Source organism: Pristiophorus japonicus, chromosome 16 (assembly GCF_044704955.1).
Source record: "Pristiophorus japonicus isolate sPriJap1 chromosome 16, sPriJap1.hap1, whole genome shotgun sequence".
Lineage (NCBI taxonomy): Eukaryota > Metazoa > Chordata > Chondrichthyes > Pristiophoridae > Pristiophorus > Pristiophorus japonicus.
In genome coordinates this window covers 19,288,845-19,315,750 of record NC_091992.1, presented here as the reverse complement: position 1 = coordinate 19,315,750, position 26,906 = coordinate 19,288,845, and positions in this window count along the sequence as shown.

Sequence of the window (26,906 nt, the reverse complement as noted above, 5' to 3'; positions counted from 1 at the left end):
CATCCCTTTAAATTTCATTTGCATTCAACTTTCCGCTCCCAACTCCCTGCCATTATCTGCATTTGAAGTTACGATAATCAGCCGATCTCGGAAAACTGAAAGCAAACAGTACGGAAGTATTAGCAGCTTTGAAAGTATTTAAGTCCCCAGGCCCGGATAAACGTATTCCAGGCTGTTAAGAGAAGCAAAAGAGGAAATAGCAGAGGCTCTGACCATCATTTTCCAATCCTCTCTGGCTACAGGTGCGGTGCCAGAGGACTGGGGGACTGCTAATGTTGTACCTTTGTTTAAAAAGGGAGAAAGGGATAGACCACGTAATTACAGGCCAGTCAGCCTAACCTCGGTGGTGGGAAAATTATTGGAAAAATTCCTGAGGGCTAAGATAAATCTTCATTTGGAAAGACATGGATTAATCAAGGACAGACAGCATGGATTTGTTAAGGGAAGGTCATGTCTGACTAATTTGATTGAATTTTTCGAGGAGGTAACCAGGAAGGTTGATGGGGGCTGTGCATATGATGTAGTGCATATGGATTTTAACAAAGCTTTTAAATAAGGTCCCACATGGCAGACTGGTCCCGAAAGTAATAGCCCATGGGATCCAGGGCAAAATAGCAAATTGGATCCAAATTGGCTCGGAGGCAGGAAGCAAAGGGTAATGGTTGATGGGTGTTTTTGTAACTGGAAGGCTGTATCCAGTGGGGTTCTGCAGGGTTCAGTGCTGGGTCCCTTGCTTTTTGTGGCATGTATCAATGACATGGACTTAAATGTTGGGGGTATGATTAAGAAGTTTGCAGATGATACTAAAATCGGCTGTTTGGTTGATAATGTAGAAGCTGTGGTCTGCAGGAAGATATCAATGTACTGGTCAGGTGGGCAGAACAGTGACAAATGGAACTCAATCCAGATAATTGTGAGGAAATGCATCTGGGGAGGTGTAACAAGGCAAGGGAATACACATTAAATAGTACAACACTGAAAAGTGCAGAGGAACAAAGGAACCTTGGAGTGCAGGTCCACAGATCCCTGAAGGTAGCAGGCCAGGTAGATAAGGTGCTTAAGAAGGCATATGGAATGCTTGCCTTTATAAGTCGAGGCATAGAATACAAGAGTAGGAGGTTATGCTTGAACTGTATAAAACACTGGTCAGGCTGCAGCTGGAGTACTGTGTGCAGTTCTGGTCACCACATTGCAGGAAGGATGTGATTGCACTGGAAACGGTGCAGAGGAGATTTATAAGAATGTTGCCTGGACTGGAGAATTTTGGCTATGACGAAAGATTTCAGATGCTGGGTCTGTTTTCTTTGGAACAGAGAAGGCTAAGGGGAGATCTAATTGAGATGTATAAAATTATGAGGGGCCTGGATAGAGTGGATAGGAAGGACCTGTTTCCTTTGGCAGAGGGGTCAACAACCAGGGGGCATAGATTTAAAGTAATTGGGGGGAGGTTTAGAGGAGATATGAAGGGAAATTTCTTCACCCAGAGGGTGGTGGGGGTCTGGAACTCATGCTTGAAAGGGTGGTAGAGGCAGAAACCCTCACCACATTTAAAAGATACTTGGATGTGCACTTAAAGTACCGTAACCTTCATGGCTACGGACCAAGAGCTGGAAAGTGGGATTAGGCCGGACAGCTCTTGGTCGGCCGGCGCGGACACGATGGGCCGAAATGGCCTCGATCCGTGCTGTAAATTTCTATGATTCTATACACTGCCATTCGAAACATTGAGAGAGAATGCTGGAAACACACGGCAGTATAGTTAACATCTGTGGATAGAATGGACTAGTCAACATCTGTCGAGACAACGGACAAGTTAACATTTCGGGCTTAGCGCTTCTTCAGAACTGAAAAATGAAACAAGCATTTCAAAGCTTCTTGAACCTCTTCCAGTTCTGACGAAAGGTCATTGGCCTGAAACGTTAACTCTTGGTCAGAACAGTTCACTCAGTTTCTCTCTTCACAGACGCTGCCGGACCTGCCGACATTTGCTGTTTCTATTTCAGATGGCCAGCACCCGCAGCATTTTGCTTTCATTTGTGATTAGAGTCAGAACCTTCAGAAAGGATTAGGGGAAGAAAACAAACACAGAGGGGGCACCAAGGGTGGAATTACTTGCCACCTCCTGCAAAGTAAAATCAAGAGATCATGAGACGACTGAGTGGATTCTTTGCTTCACACAAAGGAGAGAGGTGTTAAAAGCTGTGATAGATGTCAGGGAAACAAAGAACACGTGAGTAGCCGGAGCTATGGGAAGCAATGCAAGGAAGAGCTAGCTGAGAGACAGTGAAGGCACAGAGAGCCTGTGGATCTGGACTGAAATTAAAACAGCAAATACTGACAACACATGGTAGCGTCCGGTGATATACTCGCTACGACATCGCAAACACACACATACAAGATGGCTCTACAGGAACGTGTCAGGTGACCTTGTCACATGACACTTTTATTGTATTTACATGAGTAGTTGCATTACCACAGTAGTCTACCAGGTGGAGCTATATTACAGCTCCACTAGTCCGTGGCAGGGTCAACACCAAGGGGTGTAGTCTCCCCTGCCGGTACTGTGTTGTGACAAAGTGGTTCCAATCCAAACATCAACATGCCTCGCCTTCTATTTGAGCCCATCTAAATCCCGCCATTAACCGGTCCAATCTAAATGCTACTAAAAGTGTAAAGTCTAGACATTTATTTGCTTCATGGGTTCATTGCTTAAGAATTAATAGCAACACATCGCTATTAAGAACGACTTGGTTTATTCGCAAAGGTTTAACAATCGCATTACACATTACCAGTTCATCCACTAGGCTCACAACCACCTTTCTCATCGTGGATTCCCTGAACCCAACTGGCTGGGGTTTTATTGAGTCTTGTGAACATCACGTGACTGGCTAAGCCACTCACAAACCTGCGAGCATACTCACAGGTGCATACAGTATAGGTGATGGTGCAATTGGCCTGATCACATCAAAGGCGAGGCTGTTTGAATTGTTTTTCTGCAGATGGCACACAAACCCTTGCCAATCATTGGCAAAATAAATGCCCCTTTCTAAAAAAAAACCTGACTCGTATTGCTCGTGACAAACTATAGATGGCAGCAACAGTATTCCTCTCCTCAGCAAACAGCTGAGCTGAACTGCTCGATGTGTTGTGCCAAGTATAGAGGTCCTCTGTGCAATCTGAGGTAATGCTCCCAATAGACATCTCGTGTGTAATGGTTTATTTTAAAGGGATGTCCAGTGTATTTTCTGAAGGGCCTCCCCTGGGAAAGCACTATTTTGCAATGGGATTCCCCTGTGTATTCTTCATTTTACTCATCTAGTTGAGGTACTATTTTCACAAGCGAACTCCCCTTGAGACATGCACTACTTGCTAGTTGAACTTCTCTCTGTAACAAGCAACGACCCTTCACTGACACAGCTCTTCCGTTTAATCCTTGTCGTGTCAGTGCAAAAAGCAATCCTTTGAACTCCCACACTTTTTGACTTACTAGCTCCATATTTAACACACACGTTTATCTTATTCGTTAGTTTACTGGTAGGTTTTATAGCAAACAGAATTAGCGAACGATTTGTGACAAGCCAAATAAAAAGCAACCTCCGAATCCGCAGTAGGTTTGGCCACACTCCAACCACCATCAGCACTTGGCTGAACCTGGATCCTCATAAAATGTTCCCCAGGTTGGAAGCTCTGCTAAAATCTCACGGTTGCCCTCTCCACGCAGCTCACAGGGATTAAATTGAGCCACACAGCACCCGTTTTTCAGGCACTATGCGGCCTCTGAAGGCACCAAATTGGCGGGCAGGAGCGATCCTCGACCTGAAGCAGGCATTCGGCCATTAGAATATGCACATAAGGGGTCCAACGCCTGCTCCAGATCTCTGCTGCAATATTGCTTTATCCCGAGCCAGCTCCCGCAGTGCTGACCTTATGATAGAAACATAGAAATTTACAGCGCAGAAGGAGGCCATATCAACGGCCGACAAAGAGCCACATGGCCCTCGGTCGACATAAAAACCTATGAACAATGAACAATGGCAGAAAGGTAAAGAGTATCCAGCCCAACCAATCTGCCCCACACAACTGTGACACCCCTTACACTGAAACATTCTACACTCCATCCCAACTAGAGCCATGTGATCTCCACGGAGAGGCAAAAACCAGATTAAAAACCCAGGCCAATTGGGGGAAAAAAATCTGGGAAAATTCCTCTCCGACCCATCCAGGTGATCGAAACTAGGAGATTGCCCTGACCGTATTCGATTCCTTGCAGTACTTACTATCGTATCATGAGGTCAGAGGCCCAAAATCCTGGCCTTCGCTGACCACTCCACAGTTAACACTGTGCGGGGGGAGAACCCCCATTAGCTTGAACTGAACAACAACAACTTGTATTTACGTAGCGCCTTTAGTGTAGTAAAACATTCCAAGGCAATTCACAGGAGTATTATAAGACAAAAAAAATTGACACCGAGCCATACAAGGAGAAATTAGGGCAGGTGACCAAAACCTTGGTCAAAGAGGTAGATTTTAAGGAGCGACTTAAAGGAGGAAAGAGAGGCGGAGAAGTTTCGGCAGGGAGTTCCAGAGCTTGGGGCCTAGGAACAGAAGGCAAGGCCACCAATGGTTGAGCGATTATAATCAGGGATGCTCAGGAGGGCAGAATTACAGAACTCATTCCTTCCCTTCCCTGCAAGATCGATCTTTCAGTCCAGGACAGGGTGGGGGCAGAGGGAGCAGTAGATGAGGTGGAACTCAAGGATAATATCGTGCGTAATAACCCAAAAATATAACAGATGAATTATGATGAACCTTTAACACAATTTAACGTAAACCTGACTTGGACAAATATTTATTTTCAGGAACTTAGTGGCTATTGTAACACATACAATCCTCTATGGTGTATTATTCATCTGTTGCAACTGGTATCCTGCCCCCAATTAAACAAAGCTAGTACCTCAGGTATCAGAGTTATTCGGCCCATTTTGTCCTGGTTAGTGCTGTAATGAGGATTAAATGTAACATATGACCTGAAGATTCACATAGTAGGAAGTGTGTGAACACTACAGAATGAGTTTAAACAAGGAGGGTTTAACCAGTGTCAGCTATGGCTCAGAGGGCAGCACACTCGCCTCTGAGTCAGCAGGTTGTGGGTTCAAGTCACACTCTAGGGCCTTGAGCAAAAAATCTAGCCTGACACTTCAGTGCAGTGCTGAGTGAGTGCTGCACTGTCCGAGGTGGCATATTAAGGATGAGATGTTAAATCGAGGTCCCATCTGTTTTCTCAGCTGGCTGTAAACGATCCCATGGCACTATTTTGAAGAAGAGCAAGGGTGTTATCCCTGATGTCCTGGCAAATATATATCCCTTAATCAACATAACAAAACAGTTTATCTGGTCATTATCACATTACTGTTTGTGAGAGCTTGCTGTGTGCAAATTGGCTGTCACGTTTTCCACATTACAACAGTGACTGCAGTTCAAAAAGTACTTCATTGGCTGTGAAGCGCTTTGGGACATCTGGTGGTCGTGAAAGGCGCTATATAAATGCAAGTATTTCTTTCTTCAGCTGTGGAACATTTCGGCCTTATGATAAAAGTAGGAGGCTATCTGTATTTAATTATCTTTTTCACCAATTCATCCCTCCTTCTGGACCTTTTTCAAGATTCTATTTGGAAAAAAAAACAAAACCCCCTCTATGAAGGTTTGTAACAAAACTTGAACAGTTACAAGTTTCTTAACCCTCCCAAAATGACTTGATTTAACGAGATCCCCACATCCCGTTATCAAACACAGTGGTCGTTACATTGATCTTTTTAACAATAAGTGCTTCTGAGGTTTTGCACTTATTAAAATGTTTACTGTTCACTTTAATGACTTACTGCAGATGACCTCCTGTAACCCTGGCTGGTGTCACTGTTTATAGCCTTGTTTAGGGCATTCTAGTTAATGCACTTTTGGCTACCCTGGGTAACTCAATCCTTTATCGTTTTAGTGTAGAATATTTCGAAGAGTCCAATCGTGTGTTAGGAGAGAAATGAGAGCACAAATAGCCAGAGTAACAGCCTTAAGAAGCCCTATTAACCAATTTTATGGCCGTGCTTTTATTGGAAGATTCACAATAAAGTTGCTGGGCAGGCTAACTAAACAGTCTGGGCAGTCACATGCTGCAAGAGATGTTCAAGGCACATGCAATGCCTAAAAGAAGCAAGAATCCCCAAGATCCCAATTGACTCCCGTAGATAATGATCTCCACAGTGTGGAATTGAGCCATACTGACTGGAGCCTTTGACATTATGTTTTGAAAGAACAAATTTGCATTTATGCAAGACCATTCACATCCTCAGAATGTATTTCACAGCCAATGAATTAATTTTGGAAGTGTAGCTGCCTTTTTTTTTGGCAAACACTGCAACCAATTTGTGTACAGCAATGCTCCAAAAACACCAACCAGATAAATTCATCTGGTGATTAATCTGTGTTAGTGCTGTTCGTGGAGGGATAAATATTGGCCAGGACACTAGGAGAACTCCAATAGTGCTATGCAATTGCTTATATCCGCTTGAGAGGACAGGCAGACCTCTGTTTAACATCTTACTGAAACATGGCACATCCAACAGTGCAGCACTCTATCAGTACCAGTACTGCACTGAAGTGTCAGCCCAGATTATGTGCTCAAGTCCCGGAGTGTGACTTGAACCCATGACCTTGTAATTTGCAGATGAAACATAGAATTTACAGCACGGAAACAGGCCATTTGGTCCAACTGGTCTATGCCGGTGTTTATGCTCCACACGAGCCTCCTCCCACCCTGTCAACATAGCCTTCTATTCCTGTCTCCCTCGTGCACTTATCCAGCTTCCCCTGAAAGGCATCTATGCAATTCGCCTCACCTACTCCATGTGGTAACGTTCCACATTCTAACCATTCTTTGAGTAAAGAAGTTACCCTTGAGCCAAACTGACACTGTGGCATTATAATTACAAATGTGTTCAAGTGAAATTCCTTTTTGCTATTTTACTAGAAGTGTTAACAGTGTTAGTAGAGAGTGGAAATTCAGATGAAACATGTAAAGCACTTGTACTTCTCATTTTGCAGCACTGTTTCGAGGCCTGGGACGGTTTCCAGGGTTTTTGAATTTGTTGCTCTCAGCTGAGGCAGAGAAGGGGGGCGTGCAAAAGAGGAAGAACAAAAATGGACCAGATTGCCACTCCTGACTGTTGCCCAGATGGCTGCTGACTTCTGTGCGTGAAGGTGACAGGTGAGGAAATAATTGGGCTCTGTGATGCCTCAATTGGTTGAATAACTTGCAGACGCTCCCTGTCTGACATGCTGTTGTGCACCTGTGGAGTTGTGCCCCAATGTGAGTCACCCCTTTCAAAGAGGAAGAGAGAAAATCGGAGGATCAAAATCAGAAAACAATCTCTACTGTGTTCTTTACCTCGTCAAACTAGAAGTGCGTGCTTCTTGCTCATACACAGAGTTAGCTATTAACTGCTATCCTGAGCAACTTACTGGGGCTATTGACAGGGTTACAGGAGGTCATGTTGAATCTATTGATAAGCAACTCACCTAGGCCTTGGCCCCTTCAACTTAATTTCTCAACAGAACAAAAATGTTGTAAAAAATGTACGCTTTCTGAGACTGGAATCAAAACCGAATTCTAATCAATGCAAATACTGCCTTTAAGTCAAAGACTAGTTAAACATGGTCTGGTTGATGTAGTAAAGGTTTTGCATAATTAGCACTTTGAATTTCCGTTGGACTTTTAAAGAAGGAAGATTTGTATTTATAGAGAGCCTTCACCGACAATCAATTACTTTGAAGTGGAGAGATTGTTACACAGATACATTTTATACACAGCAAGCTCCCATAACTGCGATGAAATCAGTTAATCTATTTTGGCAGTCCTGATTGTTGATCACCAGACTCCTTGCTCTTCTTCTTTAAATAGTACCATGGGATCTTTAATGTTGGCCTGAATCTTGGGGTCTCATTTGAACATTTCACCTGAAGGCCAACAATACTAGACCACACAGCACTCCCTCGGTACTGCACTGAAGTATCAACCTTGGTTGTACAATTACATAGAAACATAGAAAATAGGTGCAGGAGTAGGCCTGTTGGCCCTTCGAGCCCGCACCGCCATTCAATAAGGTCATGGCTGATCATTCCCTCAGTACCCCTTTCCTGCTTTCTCTCCATCCCCCTTCATCCCTTTAGCCATAAGGGCCATATCTAACTCCCTCTTGAATATATCCAATGAATTGGCATCAACAGCTCTCTGCGGCAAGGAATTCCACAGGTTAACAACTCTCTGAGTGAAGAAGTTTCTCCTCATCTCAGTCCTAAATGGCCTACCCCTTATCCTAAGACTGTGTCCCCTGATTCTGGACTTCCCCAACATAAGTCCCAGAGTGGAATTTCTGACCCAGAGGTAGGAGTGCTACCAACTGAGCCAAGCTGACACAAAGTGATTAAGTCCTCGTACCTTGTGTATGTGCTTAGATTCAGATTTGAATTCCATAAAGGAGCATTCTTCATAACTCCCAGAGGAAACCTCACCGACATTTCAACCGTCTATCAAAATGTTAAAACTCACGGAGCTCTCCATCTTCCATCATTAAACTCACCGCTCTGAGATGTGCGAACAATAGCATGCTGCTGGGATCCATTGACTGGAACTGGTGTCCCGACCACTATATTATTTCCAGTTTTAATCGGAGGTTGGGGTTTGGTGCCAGTGAGTGCCATGGTATAACACTGTGTTGAACGGACAGAGAAAGGAAACAGGCTGGGTTTGATTTGAGTAAAATGTATTCCTTTTTGTCTGACATGCTGCACTTTTGGTTACAAGCAGAGACCCGCTCACCTTAAGTCTTGGGGTCTTTTACGAACATACAAACAATGACGGACAGGTAAAGACCATTTGGTCCATTGAGCCTGTCCCACACAATTGTGATAGCTTGTGTCTTACAATCTATAGACTCCCCATCCCACCCAGAAACCAGGCCATCTCCTAGATCTGGCCTTACACAACTTAAATTTGTGACTCCTGGTCCTGCCTAACCTACATAGTTGAAATAAATTGTCAGCTGGAACACAATTTATTCCCTTTATTATCTTACAAACCTCAATCAGATCCCCACTGATTCTACGCTCCTCTAAGGTGTAGAGTCGCAACTCTTTTGGCCTATTACTTAAATAGACAGCAGCCATCAGGTTTGGTTCAATGGCAGCACTCCTGTCCATGAGTTAGAAGGTTGTAGCTTCTCAGGCTTTGACACTTATGCAGGGAGTTTCCTGATTGGTTGCCATAACTTTGGCCAAAAACCCCACCGATAAGCTGCGTAAACTGAAGTTAGAGAAGCCAATCGGGAGAACCCTTCAGGAAATTCAGCGCTAATCTAGCCTGGCCCTTCCGTGTTAAATTCTTGTAGGTACTCTCTTTCAGATGAGACGTTAAACCAAGGCCCCGCTTGCCTGTTCCAGTTGACATTAAAGATCCCATTGACACAATTTTTCAAGAAGATCAGGGAGTTCTCCAGATATCCTGGCCAACATTCCTTCCTCAACCAAAACCACTGAACACAGAATACCTGTTCTTTCACCTCATGACCAGCTTTTGGGATCTTACTGTGTGCAAATTAGCCATTGCATTTGTCAGCTTTTAATAGTGACTACATGTCAAAAGTCATCATCATCATAGGCGGTCCCTCGAACAAGGATGACTTGCTTCCACATGAGTTCACAGATGTTTCAATGAAGGACCTGATGTTCCAGTCCTGAACTCCAATTGAGGGGTTGGAAGATGCCTGTGTGTGGATTTTTTTAAAGTGTGGTGACCATTGCACATCAGCCATCACATGGGCTCGACAGAGCTAGGTCTTTATCCAGTGGCAAGGGTTAACCAGGACGACTGGAGACCCACTCTGCTGCACGGACCTAGTGCGCACACATATTGCAGTGTGGGCTGGCCCGTGCTGCCCCTGGGCCCTCGGCTCTTCTGGGCCCCATATTCTCATTCACCGCACTTCCGCCATGATCTCTCGCCGCTCCTCCGCCACAAACATTCGTCGCACCTCCGCCACGATCCATCACCACTCCTCCGCCACAAAGACACTTGCCACACCTCCGTCACGATCACCCACCAAATCTCAGCCACGGTCCCTCATCGCTCCTCCGCCCCGATCACTCGTTGCAAGTCCGCCACGACCTTCTCGCTCCTCTGCTGTACCAGGGCCCAGCCAATGCTCCTGCCCACGCTCCAAACAGCGACCTGGGTCCTGATGACATCACCCAGTCGCCCTCCTCGAAGCTGTCGCACATTTGTGTCAGCTCGCGCTGGAAGCTGCAGTGGCTCGCTCCAGCTCTATTTACAGACTTGGTCTGCGAAGATGTCCTCACACAGGTCGGGGTGGCCTATGGTGTCCCAGGGCCCGGTGCTCTGGCTCTTGTCAAAAGTAACTCATTGGGCATGGCAGCCTGAGGTATGTAATAAGGTACTCTATCGATGCAAGCTCTTAAATTATTTTTAAGCACTGAACCAAAGTGAAATTTGAACTACTGCTAACATCAGGGTTCAGTTACTGACCCAGATCTAAACCATTCACAAAATACATTTAGATTTGTCTGAAAAAGTCCACAAAAGTACAAGCAAAGGGTTCATTCATGTCGAATTGCGCTGGGAGGGAGTTATTGCCAGAAGTACAGAATCCTTCTGCGTTGATCCTTAGACTCTGTGATTTACTTGCGATGATGAATGGAGCTGATTTGGAATGAGGTTTGTCAAACTGCTCACCTTGCTACCCTGCGATTAATTTTGTGGAGGGTTTGTGTTAAGTTTCAGCTGGAACTGAAGATAAAAACCCAGAAAAACATTCTGAAAGAGAAAAAAATAACACTTGAGCACAAAAATCTAGGCTGACACTCCAGTGCAGTGCTGAGGGAGTGCTGCACTGTCAGAGGTGCCGTCTTTCGGATGAGACGTTAAACCGAGGCCCTGTCTGCGCTCTCAGGTGGACGTAAAAGATCCCATGACATTTGATACGTCCTTACTACACAGTATAAATGCACACGAGGCCCATGCTTGAGAGAAGGTCAGTCTGCGACCTGTCCTTTATTCCTTAGCACTCAAGTGATGAAGGTGGGTGGAGCTTCCCCTTTTATACCTGAAGTTCCAGGTTAGGAGTGTCTCCCACCTAGTGGTCAGTGTTCTCACGGTGTACAACTTAGGTCAGTTTATACATGGGTTACAATGCTGGTTGAATACATGACATCACCTCCCCCCCCAAAGTCTTATTGGGATCACAGGTTGAGTCTCTCTGGTGGTTTACGCTCCCTTGTAGAGCGCCTGAGTTGGGGCTCCGGTTGTTGGGCGCTGGCCTGAGTGTCTGCTGTTTGCAGTGCCTCAGGCCTGTCCGGACTGCCCACAGTGACTGGGCTCTCCTCCCTTTGGTTCCGGTGTTCGGTCACCTGTGGTGGAGTGAACTCTATATCGTGTTCTTCCTCTGCTTCTTCTATGGGGTTGCTGAACCTCCTTTTTGTTTGATCCACATGTTTGCGGCAGATTTGTCCATTGGTAAGTTTAACTACCAGAATCCTATTTCCCTCTTTGGCGACCACAGTGCCTGCGAGCCATTTGGGCCCTGCAGCGTAGTTGAGGACAAAAACAGGATCATTTACATCAATATATTGCGCCCTCGCATTCCTGTCATGGTAGTGATATTGTGACTGGCGCCTGCTCTCGACAATTTCTTTCATGGTAGGGTGTATAAGGGATAATCGGGTTTTGAGCGTCCTTTTCATTAGTAGCTCTGCGGGTGGAACCCCTGTGAGCGAGTGTGGTCGGGATCTATAGGCCAACAGGAGGCGTGATAAGCGGGTTTGTAGGGAACCCCCTTGGAATCTGAGCATCTCCTGTTTGATTATCTGCACTGCTCGTTCTGCCTGGCCGTTTGAGGCCGGCTTAAACAGTGCCGTTCTAACATGGTTAATTCCATTGCCTGCCATGAAGTCCTGGAATTCAGTGCTTGTGAAGCACGGGCCATTGTCGCGTACCAAGATGTCCGGTAGACCGTGGGCGGCGAACATTGCCCGTAGACTTTCTACCGTGGCAAAGGATGTGCTTGAATTTAAAATGTCACACTCGATCCATTTGGAGTAGGCATCTACTACAACCAAAAACATTTTCCCCATGCAAGGACCTGCGTAGTCCACATAGATGCGTGACCAAGGCTTGGCAGGCCATGGCCAGAGGCTAAGGGGGGCTTCCCTGGGCGCATGGCCCAGCTGGGCACACGTGTTGAACCTGCGAACACAAAGTTCCAGATCTGCGTCTATCCCTGGCTACCAAACGTGTGACCTGGCAATTGCCTTCATCGTGACAATGCCCGGGTGCCCATTGTGGAGTTCTCTGATAAACACCTCTCTGCCCATCTGGGGCATGACTATGCGGTTTCCCCACAGTAGGCAATCGGCCTGAATCGAGAGTTCATCCTTGCGCCTGTGAAATGATTTAAATTTCTCAGGGCATGCCCTGTACGTGGCTGCCCAGTCCCCATTCAGGACACATTTCTTGACTAGAGACAATAGCGGGTCTCTATTTGTCCAGACTTTAATCTGACGGGCTGTCACGGGTGAGCCTTCGCTTCCGAAAGCTTCAACAGCCATGACCATCTCAGCACCATGCTCGGTAGCCCCCTCAGTGGTGGCTAGTGGGAGCCTGCTGAGCGCATCGGCGCAGTTTTCGGTGCCCGGTCTGTGCCGAATTGTGTAGTCATAGGCAGCTAACGTGAGTGCCCACCTCTGTATGCGGGCCGATGCGTTTGCATTTATGGCCTTGTTGTCGGCCAAAAGGGACGTTAGGGGTTTGTGATCTGTCTCCAGCTCAAATTTCCTGCCAAACAGGTACTGGTGCATTTTCTTTACCGCATATACACATGCGAACGCCTCCTTTTCTACCATCCCATAGCCCCTTTCTGCCTGGGACAGATTCCTGGAGGCATAAGCTACCGGCTGTAACTGACCCTTGGCATTGACATGCTACAACACACACCCGACACCATAGGAAGACGCATCGCACGTTAACACAAGTTTCTTACATGGGTCATATAGCGTTAACAGATTGTTGGAACATAACAAATTGCGTGCTCTATTAAAAGCCCTTTCCTGGCTGTCCCCCCAGACCCATTCGTGACCTTTGCGTAGGAGCACGTGTAGCGGCTCTAGCAGCGTGCTCAATTTGGGAAGAAAGTTACCAAAATAGTTCAGGAGCCCCAGGAACGAACGCAGTTACGGGGTCTGGGTGCTCTCTGGATCGCTTCCGTCTTGGATGCAGTAGGGCTGATCCCGTCTGCTGCTACCCTCATCCCCAGGAATTCTACCTCTGGAGCTAGGAAGACGCACTTCGCCTTTTTCAGTCGCAGACCTACCCGGTCCAGTCTGCGTAGCACATCCTCCAGGTTGTGGAGGTGTTCTTCAGTATCGTAACCCGTAATGAGGATGTCGTCCTGAAAAACCACCGTCCCTGGAATCGACTTGAGGAGGCTTTCCATATTTCGTTGGAAGATTGCGGCTGCCGAGCGAATCCCGAACGGACATCTGTTGTACTCAAACAGCCCCTTGTGTGTCGTGATGGTGGTCAGCTTCTTCGACTCACTCGCCAGCTCCTGGGTCATGTAAGCTGAGGTCAGGTCCAATTTTGAAAAAAGTTTGCCACCGGATAGCGTCGCAAAGAGGTCCTCCGCTCTCGGTAGCGGGTACTGGTCTTGGAGTGACACCCGATTGATGGTGGCCTTGTAATCGCCACATATCCTGACCGACCCATCCGCCTTGAGCACCGGCACAATCGAGCTCGCCCAGTCACTGAATTCGACTGGCGAGATGATGCCTTCCCTCAACAGGCAGTCCAATTCGCCTTCTATCTTTTCCCGCATCACGTACGGCACTGCTCTTGTCTTGTGGTGTACTGGCCTGGCGTCCGGGTTTATGTGAATCACTACCTTGGCCCCCATGAAAGTGCCAATATCAGGTTGAAATAATGAGTCAAATTTGTCCAGGATCTGTGAGCATGATACTCACTCCACAGAGGAAATTGCATTGACATCGCCCCATTTCCAGTTCATGACAGCAAGCCAACTCCTCCCCAGTAGTGCGGGACCGTCCCCTGGGACAATCCAGAATGGCAGTCTGTTCTCCGAATCTTTGTGGGTCACGACTACCGTGGCACTGCCTAGCACCGGAATGATCTGCTTTGTGTAAGTCCGTAGCTGTGCGTCAATCGCCGATAATTTTGGCCTCCTGGCCTTGGATGCCCACAACTTTTCGAACTGTTTGATACCCATCAGGGACTGGCTGGCACCCGTGTCTAACTCCATTGATACTGGGATGCCATTGAGGAGCACTTTCATCATTATCGGTGGCGTCCTGGTGTATGAACTGTATACGTGCTCCACATGAACTCGCTGAACTTCAGCTTCCAGCGATTTCCCCCAGTGTCCATTTCTGCAATTTCTGCAGTTATTTTGCTCATCTCTGCAAACTCCGGCTGAATGTATGCCTCCACGCCTCCAGCATGAGTTGCGGTTTGAAACAAAAGGTCCCTTGCCAGTCGATCGTCCCTGACTGCCCCTGTTATTGTCCTTGAGTGCACCATTAACAGGTGTTGATGGCCCCATTACTGGCCGCATTGTCCCTTGCAATGGCGTGAATCGCTGTTCAGCTTGCCATTGTCTCTGTCGAACTCCCCCTCTGGGTTCGACTACATGTTGCTGCTTTAACAATGTTGAATCTCTGTCCCAACCATTCCTTAACACGGTACCTCTCGTCTGTTCTGCTAGTGGCCATGCTCGCGTGGTTTAAATCCCAGTTTCTTGTCGCCATTGATACGTCCTTACTGCACACGAGGCCCATGCTTCAGAGAAGGTCAGTCTGTGACCTGTCCTTTATTCCTTAGCACTCAAGTGATGAAGATGGGTGGAGCTTCCCCTTTTATACCTGAAGGTCCAGGTTAGGAGTGTCTCCCACCTAGTGGTCAGTGTTCTCACGGTGTACAACTTAGGTCGGTTTATACATGGGTTACAATGCTGGTTGAATACATGACAGCACTATTTCGAAGAAGCGCGGCGGGAGTTATCCCAGGTGTCCTGGCCACTATTTATCCCTCAATCAACATAACAAAAACAGATTATCTGGTCATTACAGGATTACACAGGATATACAGCACAGATAAAAAGTATTCGGCATTGAACCCAGTGTCTAAATATCTATGTTTAAGGGTAAAAATCAGCGAGGATTCATTTTCCCTACTGTCAGAAGTCACCCCATGTACATAGGAACATAAGAAAGAGGAGCAGGAGTAGGCCTTGTGGCTCCTCGAGCCTACTCCGCCATTTACTAAGGTAATGGCTAATCTTCTCCCTCCACTTCAGTGGAGTCGCCCCAGCTCGGTGCTACCGCACGGAATTCCTTCACAGCAAGCGAGCCCCAGGTCGGCAGAGGAAACGTTTCAAGGACACCCTCAAAGCCTCCTTGATAAAATGCAACATCCTCACCGACACCTGGGAGTCCCTGGCCAGAGACCGTCCTAAGTGGAGGAAGAGCATCTGGGAGGGCGCTGAACATCTCGAGTCTCGTCACCGAGAGCATACAGAACACAAGCGCAGGCAGCGGAAGGAGCGTGCGGCAAACCAGACTCCCCACCCACCCTTTCCTTCAACGACTATCTGTCCCACCTGTGATAGAGACTGTAATTCCCTTATTGGACTGTTCAGTATCCTAAGAACTCATTTTTAGAGTGCAAGCAAATGTTCCTCGATTCCGAGGGACTGCCTATGACGATCTACAATATAAAGGCCAGTGAGCGGCTTCCATGGGACCCTGCAGATAGGTGACTGCAGCCATGCAGCGTAGCGGGAACAATGGTCACCAACTCTGACTGGACGAGTTACTGGAGGTTTCATCACATGACCTCCCATCTCCAACCACCTCAGCCCCGTCTCCGATATTTTTTATAGCTAATAAGCAAAATATGCCAAGGAATGAAATTTGAAAAACAAAATCTGTTTTTAATGCCCCTCGGATTTATCGCCAGGTGTGCTCGCAGCAGAGTCAAGGAGATTCGTCTTGAATTCCGGGACAATCCTGGTGGGTTGGCAGCCCTAACCCTGCCCCACATTGCTCCATTCCCTTAGAACATAACATAACATAAGAATTAGGAGCAGGAGTCAGCCATTTGGCCCCTTGAGCCTGCTCCGCCATTCAATGAGATCATGGCTGTTCTTCCACCTCAACTCCACTTTCCTGCACTATCCTCATATCACTTGATTCCCTTAATATTCAAAAATCTATTGATCTGTCTTGAAGATACTCAACGACTGAGCCTCCGCAGCCCACTGGGGTAGAGAATTCCAAAGATTCACCACCCTCTGAGTGAAGAAGTTTCCCCTCATCTCACTCCTAAATGGCCGACCCCTTATTCTGAGATGGTGACCCCTGGTTCTAGACTCTCCAGCCAGGGGGAAACATCCTCCCTGCATCTACCCTGTCAAGCCCTGTAAGAATTTTGTATATTTCCCATCTACCTCATGTGTGCGTTAAGCCTCCCATTGAATGTATCAATGCCATCCACTTCATCTAGTTGATGTGTCCACGAGTTCCAAGCATCGCGAGGCATTGAACTCTGTACCAAAAGCAATTGCGAGAAATTTGAGGGAAGTATTTTAAAACATTTCTCATTACTTAACGGGGAATTTTAATTAAAGGGAGGCAAAAACATGAGCAAGATTTGAGCACGACCAAAATCATTTTAAGTCTTGCAGTGTGACCTTTAAAATCCTTATTGCCTACAAGTGTAAGTGACTGGGGAGCATGAATCAGACTTGACGGAGCACAAGTGGGGTCTAATGCGCTTTAAACAAAACGCACATTGGGACAGATATTTGATAACATGATCCTAAAGCATGCTGAAGGATTTGTTTTTCCCCAGACACATTGTATAAATGATTGCTTCCTCTTTGCAGCCCAGGCTCCCTGGGCACCTTATCCAAACAAAACCTCCTCATTAATGAGGCCCTGGTGACTGAATGACCTTTAGCAGTGGCGTTACAAAATTGGTTTAATATGGGTGAGTACAAATTTTAAGCAACGGCAATGCCGCTAGCAAACTCCAAAGCCATTCAGTAACACTATTACGGTGCCGCCAATGATGTCCGAACATTACCTATATCAGCATTCATTATGTGGGACATTACAGGTGCAGATAAACTATGACTTTTGTGTCACTATGAATTCAGATTTCAAAATGACTTCACTAAGTGCCCCTGTTGGGATTATTCACATGTGTCAGCTGAGGCTCAGTCTCGCCTCCGAGTCAGAAGGTTGTGGGTTCAAGTCCCACTCCAGGGACTTGAGCACAAAATCTAGGCTGACACTCCAGTGCCGTGCTGAGGGAGCGCTACGCTGTCAGAGGTGCTGTCTTTTGGGTGAGGATTTAAACCCAGGCCCCGTCTGCTCTCTCAGGTGGATGTAAAAGACCCCGCGGCACTATTCAAAGAAGAGCACGGGAGTTATCCCCGGTGTCCTGGCCAATATTCATCCCGCAACCAACATCACTAAAACAGATTATCTGCTCATTATCACATTGCTGTCTGTGGGAGCTTGCTGTGCACAAATTAGCTGCTGCGTTTCCTGCATTACAACAGTGACTACACTTCATTGACTGTAAGGCGCTTTGGGGCATCCTGAGCATGTGAAAGGTGCTATATAAATGCAAGTGTTTTTGCGATTGGGATACATGATACATGGCTCCAGTCTGATGTCAAACCAGTTTAAAGAGCAATTGTGGAATTGTTGGCATTTTATAAAGTGAGAGTTTTTATTCCCACGTTTCGAGAAGGCGGCAGCTCATTCCGTAGTCTCAGGACATTTGAAACTTTGGGCGAGATTTTCAGCTTTGATAATTTCGGTATGGTAATGGTGGCAGGGCGATAAATTTTGCGCCCGGGAACAGCTTGCGCCTCAGTAGGTAACATTGGGCAGCTGGGCCCTGAGTCAGGGGGGCGCAGCGCTAAGGGAGGCGTTGTACACTGTTCTTGGGCGCGAGCATGGGAAACTCCCGAGCTAAAGAGCCAGGCCGGGAGCGCTCCGAGAAAAAACCTAAACCATCCCCAAAACATTGCCCACGCTACCACAACATAAATCGCAAAAAAAATTGAGATTGAAAACAAATACGCTTACCCTAGGAGTCCATTACTTACCTCTCTGCAGTCGGTATCGTTGGACTGCCTGATTTCCCAGGCGTTCACTGCGGGGCGCGCTTCGAGGCTGAAGTCAAAACTCCTGCCGGTGTCGCAACCGGGGGCGTTACACACAGCTGTTCTGAGCAGCGCTGCTCCGCGCCCCCGCCAAAACCGGACCCGAGGATCCCCGCGGGGCGCTGGAGGCTGACCGCCCGGCCAGAAGACCTCACTGCCACCATTGCCACCGCTCCGGGGCAAAAAAACAGAGTGCAAAGGGCCTGAAATTCCGCCCCGTACCGTCTGGAGTCTACTCATGGCCACTGGAGTTTGTGGCACAAACCCCGCAGCTCCCACGGACAACGGCGTGGTGATGGCCAGAGGGTCTGTTTTCTTATGTTGGTTGAGGGATAAATATTGGCCATATGGCTCCCCTGCTCTTCTTCGAGGGGGTGCCGTGGGATCTTTTGTGTTCGCCCGGGAGAGCAGATGGGGCATCGGTTCATCTGAAAGATGGCACCTCCGACAGTGCAGCACTCCCTCAGCACTGCCCTGGAGTGTCAGCCTGGATTTATGTGCTCAATGGGGCCATGAAAGGAGCGGTGAGCAGCGGCCTGGAGCAGCGTGGCGGTGTACCACTGCAAGGTACAGCGCGAGCTGATGCAGGAGGGCGATGGCAGCGAAGAAGGCGACTGGATTGGACGTCATCAAGGTCCCGGTCGCTGATTACAGGGCGGGCAGGTACCGCAGGAGCGGCGAGGTTGGGAAACAGGAGCAGCGAGAGATCGTAGAGGGACGTGATCAGGGCCCGGGAGAGGCGCGAGTTCGGGACTCAGAAGAGACAAGGGCCCAGGGGCAGCACGGGCCCAGCCCACACTGCGATATGTGCGCGCACTAGGTTCCGTGCAGCAGAGCTGGTCTCCAGTCGTCCTGGTTAATCCTTGCCACTGGGCCAAGACCTAGCTCTGTCAAGCCTGTGTGGTGGCTGGTGTGCAATGGTCACCACACGTTAAAAAATTCCACGCACAGGCATCTTCCACCCTTCAGGATGTAGTTCGGGACCTGGAATATTAGGTCCTTCATTGACACACCTGTGAACTCATCCCTTTTTGGCGTAGAAGCAAGTCACCCTCGATACGAGGGACTGCCGATGATGATGATGACAAATCCCGGTGTTGCTGGCTGCAAGCCACACTCTGCAGCTCCCGCTCTCAGCCTAACAAAACCCTCACCAGTGAGATACACAAAGCTTGTCCTACAGGGAGGCTGGTAAGATTAGCATTTTCATTTAAAGAGACAAACTTTCTAGCTTTGTTCAGTTACTGCAGTAAATTACTGCGAAGGAGTATTGATACTTAATTGAAATAAAACAAATGTTTACAAAGCAGGAAACTTTCGGGGAAGAAGCACATTAAAGCTGCCTTCAGTCGTTGTGTCACCACGGGCAGTTTTGCAGGATGGACAATGACTTGGAAGCAATTATCTTTTAATTACTAAATTTGTGTATAAATTTAAAAGTTATGAAAACCTGGACAAGATCAGTTGCATTGTAGAGAGACTTATGGATGGATATAAAACCTATTCGTTTTATTCATCTGCTGGTGCTGACAGAGGCTGAAGACGAATAGTGTACAACTCAGATCTTCCTCTGTGATAAATTTCACTGACCTCTTCCAAGGTTGATGTTAATTTCACACTGTATTAGCTCCTCGGCCCTGCTCCGGAGAACAATACAGCAGTCCTACTGCTTAATCTATACTGCTCATTATCTCTGATAAACTTCAATCCCGTCTTTAAAGGCAGAACTGGGTTTTACACAAACGTGTTTGTAGAATCTTCTATTTGAACAAATAGCCTCCCCTTGCCAGCCGTGGCTCAGTGGGTAGCACCCTTGCCTCTGAGTCAGAAGGTTGTGGGTTCAAGTCCCACTCCAGAGACTTGAGCACAAAAATCTAGGCTGACACTCCAGTGCAATGCTGAGGGAGTGCCGCACTGTTGGAAATGCCGTCATTCGGTTGAGACGTTAGACTGAGGCCCCGTCTGGTCTCACAGGTGGACGTGAAAGATCTCATGGCACTATTTTGAAGAAGAGCAGGGGAGTTATTCCCGGTGTCCAATATTTATCCCTCAATCAACATCACTAAAACAGATTATCTGGTCATTATCACATTGCTGTTTGTGGGAGCTTGCTGTGCGCAAATTGGCTGCCACGTTTCCTACATTACAACAGTGACTTCACTTCAAAAAGTACTTCATTGGCTGTAAAGCACTTTGGGACATCCGACGGTCATGAAAGATGCTATATAAATACGAGTCTTTCTTCATGGAGTTCATAGCCCACTGATTATTTTGCATGCAGTTCCCCACACTCAAATACCAAAATTGAAGGTGCACTATACTTACAGATGTGAAGCTAGACCAGTGCAAAACCAGCCACATCATACCACCACTGGAGAAACCCAGACTGATATGAAGGTGACTTGTATTAAACAACAAGATTTTAATTACATTCATTGATATACAACATTTCTCAAAGCGGTTTCAAGAATTAGAGTTATACTTGTCATTACCAGAAAAAAAGTGTGGGTGAAGCTAAAATATTCAGGCATTTTTATGCTATGATGTGGGCTTGACGCGGCAAATTTTCCTCCAGTACAATGACCAATGGTCAGCTGAACAATGTCTTTGTGTGCTTAATATTCACCATAACCCTGCAACTTGTTATTGTCATGTAGAATGGCTTGTGTGTGAACTTGGCTCAGTTGGTAGTAGCCTTGCTCCTTGGTCAAAATATTATAGGTTTGAGCCCTGTGCAAGGAGTGTAGTCCATAAACTCGGCTGACACTTCAGGACAGCACTGAGGGAGCTGTGCATTGGCAGAGATGCCATTCTTCAACTAGGGAGCTTTTAAAAAAAATGTCTTGCCCTTGGAAAGACAAGTTGTAAATCATCTTCTACCATGCATAATTCTCCAATTAATATTGCATGGTATTTACCCAGTTCTTTTGTTGTGTTATATTTGAATAATTTCTATCTCCGTTTGGTGACCATTCTTCAAGTTTTCCTTCCAGGTATGTCACTGAGCTTGCTGCCAATTATGTGCTCCATCCCATATAACTCATCGAGAGATTGGCTGCAATGACACAGAACCCAACTACGTCAGGAGGTCAATATCTAATAATTTCCCAGGAGCAAGGGTCAAAGTTCAAGTTTCCTGTTGCCAGGTAATGGCACAGGCACATGTCCACATTCTGCAACCCAGCAAAATTTGAAAGAGCTGAAAGGATTTAGTGAGACAGAAAACTACTTGGGAGCAGCCACCTACCAGACTGATTTATTGAGCTTCCAGGGATAGATTCTCACAATGTCGCCTGCACAAATAATGTGAAGTCGAACTGTTTACTACTGAGGAATTTTGTAAGTGGTTTGCTAAAGTCATATTTCATTTTGTTTACAGGGAGGATGTCAGATTTGTGTGCAGATTTTAATGAATCTGTCTGCCTTATAAACTAACGTTTATCAGTTCCCAGATTCTGAATATGAACCTTAACCCTTGGTGTGAGAGAACGTTACCAACTGGAAAATGGGCATGTAGGTTAATATATCTAAACCCTATGCAGTTAAAACAACAACTAGAATTTCCCCAACCACTCTCATCATCATCATAGGCAGTCCCTCGGAATCTAGGAAGACTTGCTTCCACTCCTGAAGTGAGTTCTTTGGTGGCTGAGCAGTCCAATACGAGAGCCACAGACTCTGTCACAGGTGGGACAGATAGTCGTTGAGGGAAAGAGTGGGTGGGACTGGTTTGCCGCACGCTCTTTCCGCTGCCTGCGTTTGATTTCTGCATGCTCTCGGCGTTGAGACTCGAGGTGCTCAACACCCTCTCGGATGCACTTCTTCCACTTAGGGCCGTCTTGGGCCAGGGACTCCCAGGTGTCAGTGGGGATGTCGCACTTTATCAGGGAGACTTTGAGGATGTCCTTGTAGCGTTTCCGCTGCCCACCTTTGGCTCGTTTGCCGTGAAGGAGCTCCAAGCAGTGCACTTGCTTTGGGAGTCTAGTGTCTGGCATGCGGACTATGTGGCCTGCCCAGCGGAGCTGATCGAGTGTGGTCAGTGCTTCAATGCTGGGGATATTAGCCTCTACCATCTTAAACAATGGCTTTCTCACTATCTACCTTTACTCCTCATTTTTAAAAAGATCTTTCATTTGATATCAAGATTTTTTTCTGGCAGCCCCTGTGTAGTGGGAAAGGTTAGCACTGTACGGAGAAGACCGCTGTGTAACATGGCCAGTTGACGATGAGAGCGGGAGCAGTCGGGGTTGTGCCAGTCATGTCGGTTCTTACCTGCCAGCCCTTGATTGCTGGTTCCACAAAAGCAGTTAGACTTATGCGATGAATTTAACATCCAGTATAATGGTAATGGGGCATTGCTTTGTGTACTGAGGGAATGCCATCTTTCAGATGAGACGTTAAACTGAGACCCTGTCTGCTCTCTCAAGAGGACGTAAAAGAACTCATGGCAAGGTGAAGAAGAGCAAGGTGTCCTGGCCAATATTTATCCCTCAACCAACACCTAAAACAGACTATCTGGCCATTTATTTCATTGCTGTTTGTGGAGCTTGCCGTGCGTAAATTGGCTGCCACATTTCCTACATTACAACAGTGATTACACTTCAAAAGTAGTTGGTTCATTGGTTGCAAAGCACTTTGGGACATGCTGAGATCCTGAAAGACGCTATATAAATTATTTATTTTTCTCTCTCTTCTGCTGGGTGCAGTGTTGCTTGACGCACAGTTGTAGAGCAAAATGTATCTCATTTTGGAGAGGGGGATGTGAGTAAAGTTCCTTCTTTGAATTACCTAGTGTAAAAACTGTACGATGGTACTTTACGTAAATGAATTTCATTGCACGTCTTCTCAGCTGCGCTGTTCTGGTGGCCATAGCTTTGGAAGTGAAAGGAAGGAGTCCAAAGTGAGGCCGACTCAAGGATACCCCAGCAGGCAGTCTCATGATGGGAGCCAGCAGTTGGGAGTCTTACCTTTCATCGAAGAATGTGGCAGAAACTTTACTTTACCGGGAGTCAAGGCACATGTACTGTGAATATCCCATACCACATCGTGCAACAATTGGGAGCCAGGGACCAGGTTTCAAACAGAGTGCTTCTTTTAGCAAATGAAAACAGAAAATGCTGGAAATACTCAGCAGGTCAGGCAGCATCCAGAAACGAGCTAACGTTTCAGGTCGATGACCTTTCACCTTTGACGCAAGGTCATCGAACTGAAACGTCGGGGCCGAAATTGCTCAGCGCCAAAATGAGTCGCACCGACAGCTTTCGAAGGGTCCCATCCGCCCCAATGCATGGGGTGGACAATCCGGAGAAATTCAGGTCTTTGTGGTGTTGGAGCGGGGCAGAAGTGAGGTCGGGTCAGAGTGACCATCACCAGCGGGGCGGGAGTGAGGTCGGGTCAGAGTGACCATCACCAGTGGGGCGGGAGTGAGGTCGGGTCAGAGTGGCCATCGCCAGCGGGGCGGAAGTGAGGTCGGGTCGGAGTGGCTCACGCTCCAAGTCATCAACACTGTGCTGCTGATGTCATCGTGCTGATGCACCACAGCGTCTCGCCCCTTCAGTTAAAGGGGAGGGCCACTACGAACTCTGCAGCCATTTTAGTGGCAAACATTGGGCCACCAGGGAGATTTTTGGCCAGGCCAGCGGCCTGACACCAAAGAGGGGGTGCCAGGCTGCCCGCTGGTGGCCCAGCCGAACCCGCGGGCATAATTGTCGGCCCGACCTGGCAGTCGGACAACAATAAAAAATAACATGGAGTTGCCGGCAGCGCCACCTTCCCTTTAAGGGTGGCCGCGCCGCCCCGCCACAGCAAGGGTACCGGCAGCAAAAGCCATCGGGGGCACCGACTGGCGGCACCGCTCCCGTGGGGCAATTTTCTGCGGGGCAGTTTCGGAAAGTTGTCGCTGTCAGTCGGTAAGGGGTCGGCGCGTGCACGACGTGCCGGGAAAAGGGTCAGGGCGGTCCCCTACACCGCTCCAAAACTGAAAGAGGACAATATTTAAAACGGCGGTCTCTCCGCGGCCAGTCAGTACCAACCCATGGCCACAGCTTTCAGGGGGCCACGAGCCTTATAGAAAGGGGCAATCTCGGCCCCGCTAACTCTCGTTCTCGCTCCACAGATGGTATTTCACACTTCCAGCATCCGCAGTATTTTGCTTATTTTAGCAGAACTGTTCTTATATGATTTATCAAATGAAAGTTTGTCAAAGATTATATAAGGCAAGCTGGATAAAAGACTAACACTGGTAGTGTGCTAACTCGTTAAAGAGGTTCACTGCAGACAATATCGGAAGAATGGATTACTCTTACTTTACATACTGCAGGAGCCATTGATGTCTCTTGAGACTTCACATCTTAAAATGCTGACTTTGCCAAGGTCTTTCTTGGTCTCTTTAATCTTTTGATTTAATTGGGGTTTTCAAACAGAGAAAGGTAAAAAAAAAAAACCTGTCTGCCCTGAAAGCATTACTTTTCTTATTCATTATTCAAAACAATTCATTCTTAATGACGTTTCATAAGATATCCCTGAACACGTTCCTTGAATAAGCAGCAAAAGGACAGGATGAATGCCTCAGTCCCAGGGAGGATGTCTTTGAAGCATCCACGAAAAAAATGGGAAGAGAGAGAATAGGAAGAAGACAGTAACTTATTTGGATCCGATCAATGTACAGTAAATCATCCAGTTGGACAATCTGCTCCTAATATTTCAGTGGGTTTTTTTGCTTTAAAAAAATGAATTATCCAGTAATCTGAATTAACAACATAAATAAAGTGGGAATTTAGTGCTCAACTAATTTAAGTTGTCAGTTAATTCAAATGAAGCGAATTTGAATTAAGAGTAGACAGCATATCCGATTTATACTGCCACGTTCCGAACATGGTATTACAATAAACAACTTTCTTCTGTAGCTGATGCCCACTGCAGGTTCACTTGCTTTGAATGATGGAACCAGCTCAAGAGTATTTTGGGATCCCAATCTGAAATGGAGTCATTAGAACATAAGAACATAAGAATTAGGAACAGGAGTAGGCCATCTAGCCCCTCAAGCCTGCTCCGCCATTCAACAAAATCATGGCTGATCTGGCCGTGGACTCAGCTCCACTTACCCGCCCGCTCCCCATAACCCTTTATTCTCTTATTGGTTAAAAATCTATCTATCTGTGATTTGAATACATTCAATGAGCTAGCCTCAACTGCTTCCTTGAGCAGAGAATTCCACAGATTCACAACCCTCTGGGAGAAGAAATTCCTTCTCAACTCGGTTTTAAATTGGCTCCCCTGTATTTTGAGGCTGTGCCCCCTAGTTCTAGTCTCCCCGACCAGTGGAAACAACCTCTCTGCCTCTATCTTGTCTATCCCTTTCATTATTTTAAATATTTCTATAAGATCACCCCTCATCCTTCTGAACTCCAACGAGTAAAGACCCAGTCTACTCAATCTATCATCATAAGGTAACCCCCTCATCTCCGGAATCAGCCTAGTGAATCGTCTCTGTACCCCCTCTAAAGCTAGTATATCCTTCCTTAAGTAAGGTGACCAAAATTGCATGCAGTACTCCAGGTGCAGCCTCACCAATACCCTGTACAGTTGCAGCAGGACCTCCCTGCTTTTGTACTCCATCCCTCTCGCAATGAAGACCAACATTCCATTCACCTTCCTGATTACCTGCTGCACCTGCAAACTAACTTTTTGGGATTCATGCACAAGGACCCCCAGGTCCCTCTGCACCGCAGCATGTTGTAATTTCTCCCTATTCAAATAATATTCCCTTTTACTGTTTTTTTTCCCAAGGTGGATGACCTCACACTTTCCGACATTGTACTCCATCTGCCAAACCTTAGCCCATTCGCTTAACCTATCTAAATCTCTTTGCAGCCTCTCTATGTCCTCTACACAACCTGCTTTCCCACTAATCTTTGTGTCATCTGCAAATTTTGTTACACTACACTCTGTCCCCTCTTCCAGGTCATCTATGTATATTGTAAACAGTTGTGGTCCCAGCACCGATCCCTGTGGCACACCACTTACCACCGATTTCCAACCCGAAAAGGACCCATTTATCCTGACTCTCTGCTTTCTGTTAGCCAGCCAATTCGCGATCCATGCTAATACATTTCCTCTGACTCCGCGTACCTTTATCTTCTGCAGTAACCTTTTGTGTGGCACCTTATCGAATTCCTTTTGGAAATCTAAATACACCACAGCCATCGGTACACTTCTATGCACCATGCTCGTTATATCCTCAAAGAATTCCAGTAAATTAGTTAAACATGATTTCCCCTTCATGAATCCATGTTGCGTCTGCTTGATTGCACTATTCCTATCCAGATGTCCCGCTATTTCTTCCTTAATGATAGCTTAAGCATTTTCCCCACCACAGATGTTGAACTAACCGGCCTATAGTTACCTGCCTTTTGTATGCCCCCTTTTTTAAACAGAGGCATTACATTAACTGCTTTCCAATCCGCTGGTACCTCCCCAGAGTCCAGAGAATTTTGGTAGATTATAACGAATGCATCTGCTATAACTTCCGCCATCTCTTTTAAAACCCTGGGATGCATTTCATCTGGACCAGGGGACTTGTATACCTTGAGTCCC